A 21,038-nucleotide genomic window follows, 5' to 3' on the forward strand; every position below is an offset into this window, starting at 1 on the left:
AATATCAGTTTTTGGCTGAACCAAAACCACATGTATAAAGAACCCACCTGCCAATGTAGGAGACATAAGAGATGTGGGTACAATCCTCAGGTTGGGAAGATTTCCTGGAGGAGGGCATGGCAACCCTTCTTGCCTAGAGAATCCCACAGACAGAGGAGACTGGCTGGCTACAGTTCATGGGGTCACAAAGAGTTGGACACGACTTAAGTGATTTATCATGCAGCACATTTGCTGTCAGAATGTATATCAAAACTGTGTGCAGGTTTTAAGATCTAGCTCGACTCAGGAGACAATATTGCTTAGAGGAATCAAGAAGGGTCTTGGAATTCAGGTTTCCCAGGTTTGGATGTCAGTTCTGCAATTTATCAGCTATTTTTTCTAACTCTCACCTCTGGAGAAGGAAATGGCAACCCATTCCAGTATTCTTGCCTGGAGAATTCCATGGACGGAGGAGCTTGGTGGGCTACAGTCCATGGGTCGCAAAGAGTTGGACACAACTGAGCGACTTCACTTTCACCTCTGAAAATGAAAATATTCTCTTAGGGTAGTTGAGGACTAAACACAAAAACAGCAATAGAGCAAAGTGGTCAAAAGCTCAAATTTGAGAGTTGGATTGCCTGGGGTTACATCCTAGATCCTCTAAGTACTAGCTACGTGACCTTGGGTGCAAGTGTCTGCCTCCATTTAGTTTTTTGGGGTGTAACAGTATACAAGATCATAAGGTTATTAAGAAAATTTAGTGAGTTGGTGACTGCAGCCATGAAATTAAAAGACACTTGCTCCTTGGAAGAAAAGCTATGGCTAACCTAGACAGCATATTAAAAAGCAGAGACATTACTTTGCCAGCAAAGGTCCGTCTAGTCAAAGCTATGGTTTTTCCAGCAGTCTTGTATGGATGTTAGAGTTGAACTGTAAAAAAAAAAGCTGAAGAATTGATGCTTTTGAACTGTGGTGTTGGAGAAGACTCTTGAGAGTCCCTTGGACTGTAAGGAGATCCAACTAGTCAATCATAAAGGAAATCAGTCCTGAATATTCATTGGAAGGACTGATGGTGAAGCTGAAATTCCAATACTTTGGCCACCTGATGCAAAGAACTGACTCATTGGACAAGACCCTGATGCTGGGAAAGATTGAAGGCAGGAGGAGAAGGGGACAACAGAGGATGAGATGGTTGAATGGTATCACTGACTCAATGGACATGAGTTTGAGCAAGCTCTGGGAGTTGGTGATGGACAGGGAAGCCTGGCATGTTGTAGTCCCTGGGGTCGCAGAGAGTCGGACATGACTGAGCAACTGAACTGAACTGAATATGTGTAAAGCCTTACAATAGTAGCAGTCATTATATGTGTGGCATGTTATACATATTAAAATTTTTCTTATTCTTACTGATAATAATTATCCATTTGTTTTACAACATCAAACTTGAGATGTAGTGATAGAGGCATTAGTAACGTAGACTGAACTGAACCAATTCCAATCTTTTTTTTTTTTCTTGTGATGCATTTTTTTGTGATGCAAAAGAGTTTTCCCGTTTATATAAAAAGCTCAAAATACTTTATATTGATACTTTATATTTAATACTTTATATTAATAAATATGGCCTTAGATTCAGTAAAGAATCTGCCTGCATTGCAGGAGACCCAGGTTCGACCTCTGGGTAGGGAAGATCCCCTGGAGAAGGAAATGGCAACCCACTCCAGTATTCTTGCCTGGAGAATCCCATGGACAGAGGAGCCTGCAAGGCTACAGTCCATGGGGTCTCAAGAGTCAGACACAACTTAGTGAGTAAACCACCACCACCACTGATAAATATAACTGCAAAGCTTCCTTTTATTCTCTGTATAAAGAAGTTCAATAGACATAATCTTGAAGAATCCTTATTCATTCATTCACAAATAATTATAAAGTATCTATTATGTACTAGCACTATGCTTATACCTAGAAGATATTGATTGGGAGATAAAGGACTTTGCTGATTTTTTTTTTTTAAGTCATGCAAACTTACCTATTCAAACATCTTTAATTGATAATAAACTTGGAATACATAAATATTTTAGGTCACCATTGTAGTCATAAAATTTGGCCATTATTTTCTTAAAATAGCCTCAAAACCTATTATGAGGTAAAACTGTTAGATCTTGTAAATTGATATTAAGGCTTGGTTGGCAATGTTTTATTCTTTTTTTCCCCTTCTTGACATTGACTAGATCTTTTAGCTTTTATTTATTTTAAAAATTGTGGTGACATACATATCACATAAAACTTAACATTTTAGCCATTTTCATGTGTTCAATTCAGCGGCATTGAATACATTTCACATTGCTGTGCAAAGAAATATTTTAGCCTTAAACATATACACCAAACTATAAGCCAAAATGAACCTTAAATTATTTTTAATTTGGCTTCCTGCTCAAGCTGCATCTTGGTGGTCAGAATCAAATTCTGACACACATTTTATGCATAAGTAGAAGTGATATTGTAAAGCAGTTAAACACTAGTGATGGTAAGCAAAACAGAATTTGAATGGATTTTAGGGAGGAATCTGCAAGATACGAATTTGTTCTGGAGAGATCATGGAGCAAAAAGGACAGAAAAAAAATGTTAAATTTTAAGAAGTTCATAAGTCAGGGAAGGAAAAATATACTTAAGTGTGGAGTGTAAACTGCGTGTGCTCTCGAAGATTCAGATGTATTACTGGAATTTCATGTATAAGAGAAATGCTAATGGAAGGACTCCTTGAGACACTGACAGGAGGCCAGGAAAGGATGTGGTCATTGTGGTGATCACAGAAGCTACGGTTTGAGTACATTATGTTTTTCAGGTATGAATTTTTTTTTTTTTGCAGGAGGGGAGGGGTAGTGGTGGTATCTGGTTCGAAGGCAAATGCTTTACCCTGAGGTCAAATGGGGTCAAAGTTTAAATACAGAGCCTAGTTGACCCTTGTTTGTCCATCTTAGGAATGCCGTGTGTGGTGGGTAGGATCTTGTCAGTTAACATTTGATGAGTTATTTCACCTCTTCAGACTTCAGTTTCCTCTTCTGTAAAATTGAGTATTGTCCTCAAAAATTTGCCCTGGTGATTAAATATTATTTGTGTAGCAATTTGAGAGGTGGCAGAGAACACAAAGACTTCTTGGGTTGAATCCTGGCTCCCCTACTTACTCTGTGGAGCTTTGGACAAATTACCTCCCTGTTTCTGTATAATAACAGTACCTACTCAAGAATTCATCATGAGGATTATATAAACTTACATAGACAAGTCACTTAAAACAGTGTTTGGTATATAAAACCACTCAATGCTGTTGCTGCTTAGTTGCTCAGTTATGTCTGACTCTTTGCCATCTCATGGACTGTAGGCCACCAGGCTCCTCTGTCCATGGGATTTTCTAGGCAAGAATACTGGAGTGGGTTGTCCTGTCATAAGTGAAGTCGCTCAGTCGTATCCAACTCTTTGTGACCCCATGGACTTTAGCCTATCAGGCTCCTCCGACTATGGGATTTTCCAGGCAAGAGTCCTGGGGTGGATTGCCATTTCCTTCTCCAGGGGATCTTCCCGACCCAGGAATCGAACCCAGGTCCCGCATTGCAGGCAGACGCTTTACCTTCTGAGCCACCAGGGAAGCCCTGTCCTTTCATAGGGTAATACAATAACGGATCACATACAGTATTGAATGGATACCATATATGTAGCTATACAAAGGTTCAGTATGTTCAGCTCCAAGAAGCCAGGGACTGTATCTGTTTCATTCATCTCTACCTTTTGTCACTTTGTAGGTGCTCAAACTTTTCTTGAATGAGTGGGTCATCTCCAACTGATACAACTACATTCAAAGTCAAAGTGGAAGCTGTTCAGTTGTGTCCAACTTTTTGCGACCCCATGGACTATAGAGTCCATGGAATTCTTCAGGCTACAACTCTGGAGTGGGTAGCCTTTCCCTTCTCCAGGGTATCTTCCCAACCCAGGGATCAAACCCAGGTCTCCCGCCTTGCAGGTGGATTCTTTACCAGCTGAGCCACAAGAGAAGCCCAACTGAATGCACTACATTCAATCCCTCAACAAAGAGTATCTACCTTTATATAATCAGACTGAAGTTACTTGCATTTATATTATTTTAAGTCATATACAGATATCTCACAGTAGTCTCTACCACTTCAAAAGATTTCTTTATCATCTCAATCTTGTGGAGCTTAAAAACAGGAAGAACTCTTGAATAATTTATGTTACAGCTTCTTCTCTTAATCCTTTCAAATTGTGTGCAATGTGAAGAGGAAAATGGAATGGTGAAATGTAAAATTTTGTAATTTCAAGTTACTGGTATTGCTGAATTGTGATTTAAAGTGATGTCTGAGATATTTTTAACATGAAATCATAAATATATTATTGCTTCTTAGAATTCTGACAGTAAGGGTGAGCTCAGTACAGGTTTCATTGTGGCTTGTGCTTGAAGGCATTGAGTGGTCAGTGACATTTTGAAGGTAGTGGTGAATTTGCTGACAAAAAGTTTGCTGGACAAATAAATCAATTTCAGTGATTTCTTACAGACATCTCAGGCATCAATAGAGAACATGAGCTTGGGGGTGATTGAAAAACTAAAATCATTGTTCCCTGTTGATACGGGACATTCTCCAGCTAAATCACAAATTAGTATTGCAGTTTATGCATTTTGCTTTGCTGTTTTTGGATACTTCTCTGCTTGGCATAGAAATCCTGTAAATCAAATACACACTCTCATTTCTGATGAATGATTTCTTAGGGCCCTTGAGACAGCATTGCTTTGTTCTGTTTTCTCTAAATAGCATGATTTACACTCTGTTTAGCTTTTATTGTAAAAAGAAGGGAGCTAGCATGAAACCTACCCCATAAATTTGACTAAGAAAAGTCACGTTAAAATTTTTTTCTTATATGATCTTATTTCTAACTGAGCCCTCATCCTGCCTGGTTTGGAGGTTTGAAGGCAGGAAATTCAACATCACACATTATAGGGGTTCTTTCCTCTTCTCTAGGGTTTGCATCATCCATAGGGTGGCTTCTGTGGTGCTAGGCACACAAATAAAGATATCTAGCCCTCACTCCACTTTACCAAATGCAGGTCACTGTCCAGATCTCTGCGTCTGACAAATTTCAGAAAGATGGGAGGCATATGCAGCATACCCAGTCGAAGAGGGCAAGGAGGGGTTAAAAGAAAACAGGGAAAACAAGCACATTATTATTATGTGACTAAATGGTAATTTTTTTTTAAGAAACAATGTAGCAAATAATTTTAAAATTGTAATGGACACCATATGTGTACAGTTATCTTTTCCTGTAAGTAAATACCTTATTAGATGTTCTATGGAAATGTATCCTCAAGAGGATGCATCATGCACCCACGATGCTATGAATCTGTTAACAACACAATTTTCAAGGGGTTATTTTCATGACTGAAAATGTAGCATATGTAGTTCATAAATCAAGAGCGGGAACTGACTTTTAAAATACTTTAAGGATATTTTGAGCCACAAACATATTGTCATATAGGAGCCAACTATGCAGGTTCTATAAATAGAAGAACATTTAAAAGCCTAAAATGATATAATGTAAGTATTGGCAGTGGGATATAATGCCAAGAAAAAGCTGTGTCAGTCTGCCCTTGAAATTCGTTAGGAAGCTGGAGTCTGTGCCACAAAAGGGCATTAGGTACGTCTGTGCTTCCAAATCCATCCTGGTTTCCTATTTGCCATCTTTAAATGATTGAGTTTAATTCTTTAGGAAACTGCCTGCCATCCTAGGGGAGTCCTTCTGCTTCTTTGTCCTTCACAAGATCAACTGAAGTTCTTCAGCTATGTAAGAAGGTTGAATTTCAAGTAATAGAAGAAAGCTAAACTCCTTTGGCTTTTTGAACAATGACTTTTTTTTTTCCTGATTTAGCTTCATAAAGTTATGACTTTACTTAAATTTTTAAAAATTTATCTTTACTTAGATGTAGCATAAGAATGTTAGGGGGAAAAGGAATAATTTAAGTCATCCATATTACAACTGCTTAGGACAATAATTTTTATTATTGCATGTTATCTCCCACATGTTGACACTGATGTTTTACATACAGTAATGATATTCAGATAGCTTTTATATTCCAGAAATTTATGTATTACTGACAATAAGGAATTCTCTATGTCCTTGTGATCCTGATTTGTTTTCCCATAGGTATGTTTTTGCTTTTCTTCCCTTACGTACTCAAATCTCCCTAGCTCTAACTTCCTTAACCTTCCTCTCCTCTATAACCATGTTAACAACCTGGAAGGTATTTTTCAGTACCTTTTCCAGGCTCATGTAATACACACACACACACACACGCCTTCCCTGCATTTTACTTTGTTCACTTTCAATACCTCAGAGAAATCCCTCTAAGTCAAATGAATGGATCAAACATCATATTCATTTTTAATGGATGTATAATATTCTATATGATGAATGCATCATAATTTATTCACTTTTGATGATCATTCACCCTGGTTCTGTTTTTTCTACTACATTGTATCAGCCTTGTATGTGTGTGTGTGTGTGTGTGTCTTTGGTATAGTTATCAGGAATAGGATTGCTGAGTCAAATATGCCTAGTTTGACTTGTAATAGATAATAGCAGACAGCAAATTAAGATTTTTGCTTAGCAAAATCTCTACAAGGCACATTTCCATCAGCCATACATGACTCCTTTCTTGCCCTCTCACCTTCCTTCTCGGATTGTTATCTCCTTTTCAAATTTTGCCTGTGTTTGGGGTTCTTTGGTACATGGTTTTGCACTTCTCTGGCTACTAGTTCCTTTGAGCAACTTTTTATGTTTATGGGCCATTTGAATTTGCTTTCCTCTGAACTGCCTACTAACATCTTTCACCCATTTTTCTTTTGGACTGTTTCTTCTCCATTCTTAAGAACCTTTTGTATTTTATAGATATTAACAACTATATATACGGAGAAGGCAATGGCATCCCATTCCAATACTCTTGCCTGGAAAATCCCATGGACGGAGGAGCCTGGTAGGCTGCAGTCCATGGGGTTGCGAAGAGTCAGACACAACTGAGCGACTTCACTTTCACGCATTGGAGAAGGAAATGGCAACCCACTCCAGTACTCTTGCCTGGAAAATCCCATGGACGGAGGAGCCTGGTAGGCTGCAGTCCATGGGGTCGTGAAGAGTCGGACACGACTGAGCGACTTCACTTTCACTTTTCACTTTCATACATTGGAGAAGGAAATGGCAACCCACTCCAGTGTTCTTGCCTGGAGAATCCCAGGGACGGGGGAGCCTGGTGGGCTGCCGTCTATGGGGTCACACAGAGTTGGACACGACTGATGCGACTTAGCAGCAGCAGCACCAACAATTATATATTTTGTTGTATTTTCCCAAATCAATTGACTTTGTAATGTATTTTGCCAAATTTTAAATTTATAAATTCTTTAATTTCATTAAATATATAAAATATTTTCATTTAAAGTAGCTTCTGAGTTTCTTAAATTTGCTAATAAGTTCTCCCTTATCTCCAGACTATACTTCCAGTCTCTTAGCTTTGTTTTACTTTATACTTAATTTTAAAAATTTAATATATCTGGAATTTGCTTTTTGTGTGATAAAGGGGTTGCACTTTCATTTTCTTCCAACAGATAGCTAGCTGTGTTAGCATTTTCCAAGTAACATTCTTATTGAAATAAAATTTTGTCATAAGAGTAACTCGTTGTATACTAGAAGCTACTTCTGGATTCAGTTCAACTCTACCAATTAAGGTTATTTCTCCTTTCACCTGAACTTTTAAGATCATTTAGGTCAATTTCAATAGTTCACCAGTTGAAATTCAAATTAGAATCGTTATTACATTAAAATGTTAATATGGGGAAATTTTATGATGCTGTCTCCCCATTCAAGAATAAAGAATTTGTTTAATGATTTATGTTCTTTTTAATAAGCCTTATTTTTTAAAATAGTTTTTAATTTCCTTTTGGCTGTGCTGGATCTTTGCTGCACGGGCTTTTCTCTAGTTGTGGGGAGTGGGGGCCACTCTCCAGCTGCCAGGTGCAAGTCTTATTGTGGTGGCTTCTGCTGTGGAGCACGAGCTCTAGGTGCACGGGCTTCAGTAGTCGTGGCTCGTGGGCTCAGTAGTTGCAGCTCCTGGGCTCCAGAGCACAGTTCTGGAGTTGTGGTGCACCAGCTTAGTTGCTCTGTAGCTTGTGGAACCATCCCAGATCAGGGATTTGAACCTGTCTCCTGCACTGGCAGATTCTCTACCACTGAGCCACCAGGGAAGCCCCAATAAGACTTTTATATAACTCTTTGTTTGCTTTATTCCTTGAGACATTTATAATTTTTGTTATAATATTTACCGTCATATCAACTCCTAAGTTGATATGACAGGGATTCCCTGGTGGCTCAGTGTTCTTGCCTGGAGAATCCCAGCCTGATGGGCTGCCATCTATGGGGTCGCACAGAGTCGGACACGACTGAAGCAACTTAGCAGCAGCAGCAGCAGTGAAAGTCGCTCAGTCATGTCCAACTCATCGTTACCCTATGGATTATACAGTCCATGGAATTCTCCAGGCCAGAATACTGGAAAGGATAGCCTTTCCCTTCTCCAGGGGATCTTCCCAACCCTGGGATCGAACCCAGGTCTCCTGCATTGCAGGCGGATTCTCTACCAGCTGAGCCACAAGGGAAGCCCTACTTTCCTAAGTTCCTGAATAATTCTAATTAACTTTTTGAGCCTTTAGGGTATTCATTTGTAATACTTTCATTTTCTAGTGTTTCTAATGTTTCAGTCTATTGACAAGACATCCATAAGCACTATTAGGGAACACTAATATTTTATACCATTTTATAGCATTGTTCAAAAAGCTAAGATAAACACCTGAAATTGCTTAGAGCAGTGGGTGGCACATAGTAAGGGGTCCAAGAAATAATTAATATTGTTATTACTTCTCAACTATCAAGAGTTTATGAGTTCTTCAATCTCAAGTTTCTCATGGGAACATCATGCCAAAGAATAAGAATTCAGCTATCGCTGATTTTTCTTATTCTTTCATCATTCTCCATTTTAATTGGTTTTGTGGAGCCTTGATAACAACTTTCTTAAGCTTTTATTTGTGGTTCTTTCATCATGATACAATGACAGCAAGAGAGCAGAGAAATTTAGTCTATGTATAGATTGTTATTATGTAATAAATAAAAATTAAAATTAATATACTTTTTATAACTATCTCAGGAAACATTACCACTTCACAGTTATCTTCCTTTCAAAAAGAGAAGTTACACACTAGGTTTAATGCTAGATATTGAATATATTTTAACTCATGGGGTGTTTTTCAGTTTATTGTTTGCAGGTCAAGGAGACCTGTCACAAAATCTATGGCTTCCTAGAATTTGTTCTCTCTTCTTCAAAGTGAGAGAGAGCAGTTGAGCCAATTTTGACTAATTCTACTGCTCCTCTCAGTGAGTTTCACAAGTAACTGAGCTAAGAAAAAAAGTCCTCCCTTATGCAATAGCCTTGGGGAGATGAGCTGTTGGTATCTTCCAGCAGACAACTGGGGGGAGGTGGCACTGCAAATTGTCTTCACTGTCCAGGGGTGACATGGTTTGACATTTTACTTCTCTCCTATTTGGATGACATCCTGATCTGTTCTCTTTACCCTCCCTGCAGGGAGCCCAGGGCAACAAAATCATTAGTTCTGTATCCAGCATTAGCCACATCCTGATAAGGGGAGGAAGCCCTGACCATCAGAATATCCTATACTGGCTCAGAGGAGAAGGATGAAGGGAGACATGCTGGGTGCCTCTTTCTTCTGTGGTGCCATCCTCTATGACTTGCATGATCCAAGTCATGCTTTAGTGAAGTTTGAAGATCCAAAGGAATAAATGAATGAAACGAGAACATTTTCCACAATAGTTCTGGTAGAGAATGATTCAATCAACTTCTGGGAACTCTAAGTTTGTAAATCTTAAACGTGTAAATCCTACAGATGGTTACTCTCATTTTACCATTACCTCAAATAGTTACCAGAAATATTAAACAGATAAAGTCTATCTGGAGAAGGTCCAAATTCATTTTTGAGAAACCCTACAGAAACTCAATGCAGTATGTCCTAACAAATATAAAACCCCAAACCCTACTGGGCTGAATTAATCCCTACTTTGCTTGAATGTTCAATGTAGTTTACTCCAACCAAATGAATTTTTACCATTTAATTCTTGTGCCCATCCATTATTCTCATTTCTAAAAACAAAGGCAGTAAACAAACCATTCAATTCAGTGTGGGAGTTGAATAAAACCTTCTAAATCATGACACTGGTTTCAGAAGCACTCATTTTCTTCTCATATGAATCATTCAAGTCTGATTAAAGGTGAGAGGGTGAGGTGGAGGGAAAACCCTTTTTGTTGTGTCTGGAAATGAAAAGCAGAGAAAATAAAGTTTGCTATTTATATCACTCCTAAATCTAAGTCAGTAGAAGGGGGAAGTTTCTGTCATCATTGATCAATGAATAATACAAAACATGTTGCACAGACAGGATGTATGCTAACCCAAGTGGAAGGTAATTCAGTAATAAGGAATAAAGTATTTCAGGGATAATGGTTAACAGAATTTCACTCTATTGGTTCTAGAATTGTGGAAATAGCCCAGACTGGACCTCGTATTGATTCCTGAAGGTCTCTACTGACTCTCCAGGTTTCCCTTAGAAGGATCTCTGCAGAGTAGCTTTAATTCTGAAGCTTTCGTAGGTAGGATCTCTCTAGAGACCCTTGGGTCTGTTGACTCAATTCGGCACATTTTGGATTATCCTAGAGTAGACCTATGCTGATCTTTGTCATTGCAAAATTAATAACACTGTGTGGTAGGTGGATAATGGCTTCCAAAGGCATGTTCACATCCTAATCCCCAAACCTGTTAATTTTATCTTTATTTGAAAAAAAGGTCTTTGCAGGTGTGATTTAGGATCCTGAGATTATGCTGGATTATTGAGGTGGGTCCTGAATGCCAACACAAGTATCTTTAAAAGAGAGGTGAGACACATACAGATATACGGAGACAGAGGCAGTTTGGAGAGACCAAGGCCTCATGCCAAGGAATATGGGTAGGAACGATTTCTCTCTTGGAGCTACTAGAGGGAGCGAGGCTTGTCAACACTTTGATTTTGGACTTTCGGCCTTTAGAACCCTCATAAAGTTTCTGAGTCACCAAATTTGTGGTAATTTGTTACAGTAGTCCTAGGAACTAATACATACTGCCTAGCTAGGACAATAGTATCTTTTTAGAAGATATTAAGAAAGATGATGTAAAAATAATGAGAACCCAGTTAACAGTAATTTACCTTCCTAAGATATTTTTATGGGGTAAAGCACCAAGTTGTCACATTAAAAAAAAATGTTGCAAGAAGTCAATTCTGACTCCATGTTCAAACTATTTGACTTGCTTTCTGTTGTTTTTGTTATTATAATCATACATAAAGGTCTGCCTCAGAGAATCCTGCCCCTTACCTGTTCAACTATAGTGCTTTTGTTCAGAACTCTGTCCACCTGTAGATGAAAGAAAAGAAGTAAACAGATTCCCTGGAGAAGGCTCGCCATTCTAGAAGATATCTGCAAGATTAATGGCCTTACTTCACTTCCTCATCTCTGATCCATAAAAAGAAACCTGGCATCCAGACCCAAATAAGATGGTTAAGACATTAGTCTGCCATCTTCTCAGTCAGTTGACTTACTGAATAACATTGTATTTCTTACCACTTCAGCTCTTGCTCTCATTGGTCTGCTGTGCAGTAAGCAGAGCAAGCTTGGACTTGGTAACATTAAGAGGAACAAAAATGTTTGTATCATTGCAAAGGAGAAATATTTCAATGATACATATTTGAAAGATGCCTTGTGGACTTGGTACAGCTGTCAACACTGGTTCTGAAACAGACTTTATACATGCCTCACTTTATTGCAATTTTGCAGATACAGAGTTTCTTAGAAATTGTTTTTGGCAACGCTGTATCCAGTAACTCTAAGGGCACCATTTTTTCCAGCAGCATTTGCTCACATTTTGCTTGCTGTCACATTCTGATAATTCTTGTAATATTTAAACTTTTCCATTATTATTATATTTGCTACAGTGATCTCTGATGTTAGTATTGTAACTGTATGGGATGTCTGTATATGGCCTCAAACTTTGTGCATGGTTTTCTGTTCCACTGACTGGCTATTCCTGTCCCCTGCCCTCTCCTCAGGCTTCCTTATTTTGATACACAACAGTATTGAAATTAGGCAAGTTAATAACCCTACAATGGCCTCTAAGCATTCAACTGAAAGAATGAGTTGAATGTCTCTCATCTTAAATCAGAAGCCAGAAATGATTAGAATTAGTGAGAGAATCATGTCCAAAGCCTCTTGTACCAGTCAGCCCTAGTGTGAGTCTAAGGAAAACTTCTTGAAGGAAATTAAAAGTGCTACTCTTTATTGCTGCTATGGAGAAAGCTGTAGTGGAACTACTAAACCAGCCACAACATTCCCTTGAGCCAAAATCTAATCCACAGCAAAGCCCTCTGTTCAATTCTACACAAGTTGAGAGAGATGAGGAAACTGTAGAACAAAAGCTGGCACAAGTTGGTTCCTGAGATTTAAGAAGCCACCTGCAGAACATAAAGTGCAAGGTGAAGCAGCAAGTGCTAATGGAGAACCTGCAGCAAATTATCCAGAAGATTTAGCAAAGGTAATTAATGAAGGTGGCTACACTAAACAATAGATTATTGATGAGACAAAACAGTCTTCTATTAGAAGATGCCATGTAGGACTTTTATAGCTAGAGAGGTCAATGCTTGACTCCAAAGCTTTAAAGGACAGGCTGACTTTCTTGTTAGGGTGTAACATGACTAGCAACTTTAAGTTGAAGCCAATGCTCATTTGCCATTCTGAAAATCCCAGGGCCCTTAAAAATTATGCTAAATCTACTATGATTTAGCATAATTTAGTGGACTTCCCTGGAGAAGGCAATGGCACCCCACTCCTGTACTCTTGCCTGGAAAATCCCATGGACGGAGGAGCCTGGAAGGCTGTGGTCCATGGGGTTGCTGAGGATCGGACATGACTGAGCAACTTCACTTTCATTTTTCACTTTCATTCATTGGAGAAGGAAATGGGAACCCACTCCAGTGTTCTTGCCTGGAGAATCCCAGGGACAGGGGAGCCTGGTGGGCTGCCGTCTATGGAGTCGCAAAGAATCGGACACGACTGAATCGACTTAGCAGCAGCAGCAGCAGCAGCGGACTTCCCTGGTGGCTCAGACGGTAAGGTGTCTGCCTACAATGCGGGAGACCTGGGTTCAATCCCTGGGTTGGGAAGATCTCTCGGAGAAGGAAATGGCACCCCACTCTAGTATTCTTGTCTGGAAAATCCCATGGACAGAGGAACCTGGTAGGCTGCAGTCCATGGGGTCCCAAAGAGTCGGACACAACTGAGTGATTTCACTCACTCACTCCCTCCTATGATTATGCACTATAAATAGAAAATTAAAGCCTGGATGACGGCACACCTGTTTACAACACAGTTTACTGAGATTTTCAGCCCACTGTTGAGATCTACTGTTCATAATATAAGATTCTTTCAAATTCAGTACTGCTCATTGACAATGCACCTGGTTATCCAGGAGCTCTGATGGAGATATATAAGGTGATTTATGTTGTTTTCATGCCTACTAACACAACATCTGTTTTACAGCCCATGGATCAAGAAGTAATTTTGACTTTCAAGTTTTATTAAAAAACTACATTTTGTTAGGCTATAACTGCCACACACAGTGATTTCTTTGATGGATGTGGGCAAAGTAATTTGAAAATCTTCTGGAAAGAATTCACCTTTCTAGATGATATTAAGAATATTCCTAATTCGAATGGCCATCATTAAAAAGTCTACAAATAACAAATGCTGGAGAGGGTGTGAAGAAAAGGGAACATTCTGGCACTTTGGTGGGAATGTAAATTGGTGCAGCCACTATGGGAAACTAGATGGAGGTTCCTTAAAAAAACATACAGTTGCCCATATGATCCAGCAATCCCACTCCTGGGCACATATATAGACAAAACAATAACTGGAAAAGACACATGTTCCCCTATGTTCAGAGCAGCACTATTTATAGTAGCTAAGACATGGAAGCAACCTAAATGTCCACTGACAGAAGAATGGATAAAGATGTGGTGTGTACACACATACACAGGAATAGCACTCAGCCATAAAAAAGAATGAAGCAGCGCCATTTGCAGCAACATGAATGGACCTAGAGATGATCATACTAGGTGAAATCAGAAAGACAAATGTCATATGGTATCACTTACACTGGAAATCTAACATATGACACAAATGAACTTATTTCTGAAACAGAAAATTCACAGAGAACAGATTTGTAGTTGCCAAGGGGTAGGGAGGTTGGGGAGGGTTGGACTGGGAGTCTGGGACTCGAAGATGCAAACTATTATATATAGAATGGATAAACTACAAGGTCTTACTCTATAGCACAGGCAATTATATTCAATATCCTATAATAAATCATAATGGGAAAAAAAACCCCAAGAATACTCCTAATTCAGAAAGAGAAGTCAAAATACCAACATTAATAGAACTTGGAAGAAGGTGACTCCAACTTCATGGATGACTTTGAGGAGTTCAAGATTTCAGTAGACGAAGTAACGGTAGATGTGGTGGAAGTAGCAAAAGAACTAGCACTAGATGTGGAGCCTGAAGATGGGACGGAATTGTTGCAATCTCACAATAAAACTTCAAATAGATGAGGAGTCACTTCTTATGGATCAACAGAGTGGTTTCTTGAGATGCAATCTATTCCTGGTTAAGGTGCTATGAAAATGCTGAAATGACAACAAAGGATTTAGAATATTATGTAAACAATACAACAACAGCAGGGTTTGAGACGATTGACTCCAATTTTGAAAGAAATGCTACTGTGGGTTCAGTTCAGTTCAGTCGCTCAGTCGTGTCCGACTCTTTGTGACATGAATCGCAGCACGCCAGGCCTCCCTGTCCATCACCATCTCCTGAATTCACTCAGACTCACGTCCATCGAGTCGGTGATGCCACCCAGCCATCTCATCCTCTGTCATCCCCTTTTCCTCCTGTTAAATACTACCAACCAAACAGCATGCTACAGAAAAGTTGTTCATGAAGGGAAGAGCTGACCCATGTGGCAAACCTCACTGTTGCCTTATTTTAAGAAACTGCCACAGCCTTTCTGGCTTTCAGCAAGTACTCCCCTGATCCATCAGCAGCCATCAACACTGAGGCAAGACTCCCCACCACCAAAAAGATTAGGACACGATGAAGGCTGGAATGATGATTAGCATCTTTTTAGTAATAAAGTACTTTTAAATGGTGTTTGTATTTTTTTTAAGACATGTTATTGTACACTTTATACACTATAGTATAGTACAATTTTTACATGCATTGGGAAACTAAAAAAATTCGTTGACTTCCATTACTGCAATATTCACTTTATTAGAGTGGTCTGAATTAAACCTGCCAATAACTCTGAAGTGTACCTGTAGCTGCTGCAGACATACACGGACCTGGTACTAACAAGAAGATGGTATTTCCAAAACTATCCTATCATTTCCTCAGATCAGTAGCCAATTCCCCACCAAGAAGTATATGAAGAGACAAATATAAATTATGATACATCTAGAGAATGAATTACTGCTGGCCTATGAATGTCAGAGTTGGACTGTAAATAAAGCTGAGCTGAAGAATTGATGCTTTTGAACTGTGGTGTTGGAGAAGACTCTTGAGAGTCCCTTGGACTGCAAGGAGATTCAACCAGTCCATCCTAAAGGAGACCAGTCCTGGGTGTTCATTGGAAGGACTGATGTTGAAGCTGAAATTCCAATACTTTGGCCACCTGATGCGAAGAACTGACTCATTGGAAAAGACTATGATGCTGGGAGGGACCAGGGACAGGGGGAGAAGGGGACGACAGAAGATGAGATGGTTGGATGGCATCACTGACTCAATGGACGTGGGTTTGGGTGGACTCCGGGTGTTGGTGATGGACAGGGAGGCCTGGCGTGCTGCGGTTCATGGGGTTGCAGAGTCGGACATGACTGAGCGACTGAACTGAACAGTGCAAGACAAATAGTAGGGTCACAGTCTTACTCTTTTGCCATTGAAGATGCTGTATTCTCTGGCTATAGAAGGCTATTTGCTGCCTCCTCTGCCCTTATCTTTTTTTTTTTTTTTTGCCCTTATCTTTCTAAGAACAATCCTTTGCACTCCAATCTTTCTCTTCCCCACCCCATTTAGACCAGGTTTTCTTATATTTCTCTATATTTAATCCTTATAATTTTATTCACTGTGGTTTCAGTTGCCTCTTGTACATCAATGACTTCAAAGTCTGTTAAAATCCATCTCTCCTCAGAAGATACTCTTTAAAGCATCTCACTTAAACTTTGTCATACCAAAAAGTTCTTTATTCATGCACTAAAACCCGAAATTCCTTGCTGGCTTCTGTATTTTATCACCATTGGTGTTCATCTCCTCCAAATTCGCTAATATAATCCACTGTCTGTCTTTCCTTCAGCTCCCACACCTAAGCCACTAAACCAATTCTCCAATTATTCCTTTTAAAAACTTTTTGGGCTCCCTTTCTCACCACAGCTCCAGCGAATCACTTCATGCTTACAGAATCAAGCAGCATACACACTGGGCGGGTTGGCTCTAGCTCTAACATCACACTTCCTGAGCTATCTTTCACACAGCTGTCAAAATTTGTTGCTTTAACCTAGATGTCCATTATCACACAGACAGATAAAGGAACTGTAGTACATATACACAGTGGAATATTACTCAGCCATTGAAAAGGAATCCATGAGTCAGTTCTAATGACATGGATGAACCCAGAGCCCATTATACAGTGAAGTCAGTCAGAAAGAGCAATATTGCATAGGAACCTGGAATGTTAGGTCCATGAAATCAAGGAAAATTGGAAGTGATCAAACAAGAGATGGCAAATTTTAGCAATCGAACTAAAATAGACTGGAATGGGTGAATTTAACTTAGATGACCATTTATCTACTACTGTGGGCAAGAATCCCTTAGAAGAAATGGAGTAGCCATCACAGTCAAAAGTTTGAAATGCAGTACTTGGGTACAATCTCAAAACCGAGAGAATGATCTCTGTTCGTTTACAAGGCAAACCATTCACTATCACAGAAATCCAAGTCTATGCCCTGAGCAGTAATGCTGAAGAAGCTGAATGGTTCTATGAAGACCTACAAGACCTTCTAGAACTAACACCCAAAAAAGATGTCCTTTTCACTGTAAGGGACTGGAATGCAAAAGTATGGAGTTAAGAAATACCTGGAGTAACAGGCAAATTTGGCCTTGGAGTACAGAATAAAGCAGGGCAAAGGCTAATAGTTTTGCCAAGAGAACACACTCGTCATAGCAAACACCCTCTTCCAACAACACAAGAGAAGACTCTATACCTGGACATCACCAGATGGTCAATACCAAAATCAGATTGATTATATCCTTTGCACCCAAAGATGGAGCTCTATACAGTCAGCAAAAACAAGACGGGGAGCTGACTGTGGCTCAGATTATGAACTCCTTATTGCCAAATTCAGACTTAAATTGAAGAAAAGTACGGAAAAACCACTAGACCATTCTGGTATGACGTAAATCAAATCCTTTATGATTATACAGTGGAAGTGACAAATAGATTCAAGGGATTAGATCTGATAGACAGAGTATCTGAAGAACTATGGATAGAGGTTCGTGACATTGTACAGGAGGCAGGGATCAAGATCATCCCCAAGAAAAGAAATGCAAAAAGGCAAAATGGTTGTCTTAGGAGGCCTTACAAATAGCTGAGAAAAGAGAGAAGCGAAAGGCAAAGGAGAAGAGGAAAGATATACCCATTTGAAAGCAGAGTTCCAAAGAACAGCAAGGAAGGAAAGAAAGCCTTTCTCAGTGATCAATGCAAAGAAATAAAGGAAAACAATAGAATGGGTAAGTCTAGAGATCTCTTCAAGAAAATTAGAGATACCACAGGAAATCTTCATGCAAAGACGGGCACAATAAAGAACAGAAATGGTATGGACCTAACAGAAGCAGAAGATATTAAGAAGAGGTGGCAAGAATACACAGAAGAACTATAAAAAAAGATCTTCATGACCCAGATAATCACCATGGTGTGATCACTCACCTAGAGCCAGACATCCTGGAGTGCGAAGTCAAGTGGGCTTTGGAAAGCATTACTACAAACAAAGCTAGTGGAGGTGATGGAATTCCAGTCGTGCTATTTCAAATCCTAAAAGATGATGCTGTGAAAATGCTGCACTCAAAATGCCAGCAAATTTGGAAAACTCAGCAGTGGCCATAGGACTGGAAAAGGTCAGTTTTCATTCCAATCTCAAAGAAAGGCAATGCCAAAGAATGCTCAAACTACCACACAATTGCACTCATCTCACACGCTAGTAAAGTAATGCTTAAAATTCTCCAAGCCAGGCATCAACAGTACATGAACCATGAACTTCCAGATGTTCAAGCTGGATTAAGAAAAGGCAGAGGAGGCAGAGGAACCAGAGATCAAACTGCCAACATCACTGGATCATCGAAAAAGCAAGAGAGTTCCAGAAAAACATCTATTTCTGCTTTATTGACTATGCCAAAGCCTTTGACTGTGTGGATCACAATAAACTGTGGAAAATTCTGAAAGAGATGGGCATACCAGATCACCTGACCTGCCTCTTGAGAAACCTGTATACAGGTCAGGAAGCAACAGTTAGAACTGGACATGGAACAACAGACTGGTTCTAAATTGGGAAAGGAGTATGTCAAGGCTGTATATTGTCACCCTGCTTATTTAACTTCTATGCAGAGTACATCATGAGAAACGCTGGGCTGGAGGAAGCACAAGCTGGAATCAAGATTGCTGCAAGAAATATCAATAACCTCAGAAATGCAGATGACACCACTCTTAAGGCAGAAAAACAAAAAAGAAATAACAAGCCTCTTGATGAAAGTGAAAGAGGAGAGTGAAAAAGTTGGCTTAAAACTCAACATTCAGGAAACTAAGATCATGGCATCTGGTCCCATCACTTCATGGCAAATAGATGGGGAAGCACTGGCAAAAGCGACAGACTTTATTTTCTTGGGCTCCAAAATCACTGCAGACAGTGACTGCAGCCATGAAATTAAAAGATGCTTGCTCCTTGGAAGAAAAGTTATGACCAACCTAGACAGCCATTACTTTGCCAACAAAGGTCCGTCTAGTCAAGGCTATGGTTTTTCTAGTAGTCATGTATGGATGTGAGAGTTTGACTATAAGGAAAGCTGAGTGCCAAAGAACTGGCACTTTTGCTTTTGAATTGTGGTGTTGGAGAAGACTCTTGACAGTCCCTTGGACTGCAAGGAGCTCCAACCAGTCAATCATAAAGGAAGTCAGTCCTAAGTATACATTGGAAGGACTTACGCTGAAGCTGAAACTCCAGTAATGCGAAGAACTGACTCATTTGAAAAGACCCTGATGCAGGGCAAGACTGAAGGTGGGTAGAGAAGGGGACGACAGAGGATAAGATGGTTGGATGGCATCACCAACTCAACGGACATGAGCTTGAATAAACTCTGGGAGTTGGTGATGGACAAGGAGGCCTCACGTGCTGCAGTCCGTGGGGTTGCAAAGAGTCGGACACGAATGAATGAACTGAACTGAGTCAGAATGAGAAAAACAAATACTGTGTATTAATGCATATATATAGAATCTGGAAAGATGGTACTGATGAACCTATTTACAGGGCAAAAATGGCAATGCAGACATAGAGAACAGACTTATGGACATGGGCTAGCAGAAGGGTGGGCTGAATGAAGAGAATAATGGAAGGATATATACCACCATGTGTAAAACGGATAACCAATGGGAATCTGCTATACGACTCAGGGACTCAAACCGGGACTCGAGGGTAAGACGTGTGAGGGGCATTAAAAAGGGAGAGGAGATATATATATATATATATATGTATGTATATACACACACACACATACCTATGGTTGACTCATGTTGATGTATGGCAGAGGCCAACACAATATTAATACTGTGAGGCGATTTTCCTTCAATTAAGTTTGAAAAAAAATTACACTGCTTTCCTTTACTCCCATTTAGAACAGCAGAGCGGCTCTCTAGTAACTACCCCCTCTGTACTACTTTATCTTCTCCATTTCCAGTATGTAAAGACCCTCATTTCTTTCTGTCTAGTTTTCCATCACTGGTTGATCTGCTCTGAGAATCTAATTAACACTGACCTGAATAAAAGAGAAATATAAATCAACAGTCCATACATTTTAAAGCAAAATACAATTTTTTATGTTAGTCACTTGGATTAGTATGGATAACGGAGCATGAACTCTGTGGTTAGAAATGAGGTATTGGATTTTTGCTTATTCTGACTGGCCTTCCCCACCACTGAAGCATTAAGAAACTTGGCAACAGGGACTGGGTTTATTCTCTCATTTACTTTTTGCTACTCCCCTCTCCTCCAAGCACAGCACCTTTCTTATTCAGAAGTTTGACAGTAACAGAATTTCCCATTATGAACTTAGTTCTCCCAGGGGACATAAAGTAACACACTATAAATAGAAATTTGAGTGAGTAATAATGACAGATGACAAAAACACTGAAGGCTTTTGAAAACTCCTATAACCTTTTGATGTAACTGAATACATTATTCATATTCAAATTTTGTAGAATCCGCATTATTTAGTTTTCAGGAAAAAAAAGCTATGTTCTGACTCAAACACTAAATATAGATAATTTTGCATTTAAGACATTGTATAAGGAAAATCAGGTTAAACTAAGTTTAACCTGCTTTTGTAAGGTTAAAAATCAGGTTGACCGTTTTGTAACACAACAAAAGAACAGTAAAAATTCTCTCCATACCCTTTCAGACAATTCTGCCGATAAATGATAAAATCTTTATACATATTAAATGATACTATGCTTTCCTAAATCATTCAATTGTCCCAAATGAAAGTTCTGAGATAT

This window comes from Bos indicus, chromosome 5, assembly GCF_029378745.1.
Source record: "Bos indicus isolate NIAB-ARS_2022 breed Sahiwal x Tharparkar chromosome 5, NIAB-ARS_B.indTharparkar_mat_pri_1.0, whole genome shotgun sequence".
Classification (NCBI taxonomy): Eukaryota; Metazoa; Chordata; class Mammalia; order Artiodactyla; family Bovidae; genus Bos; species Bos indicus.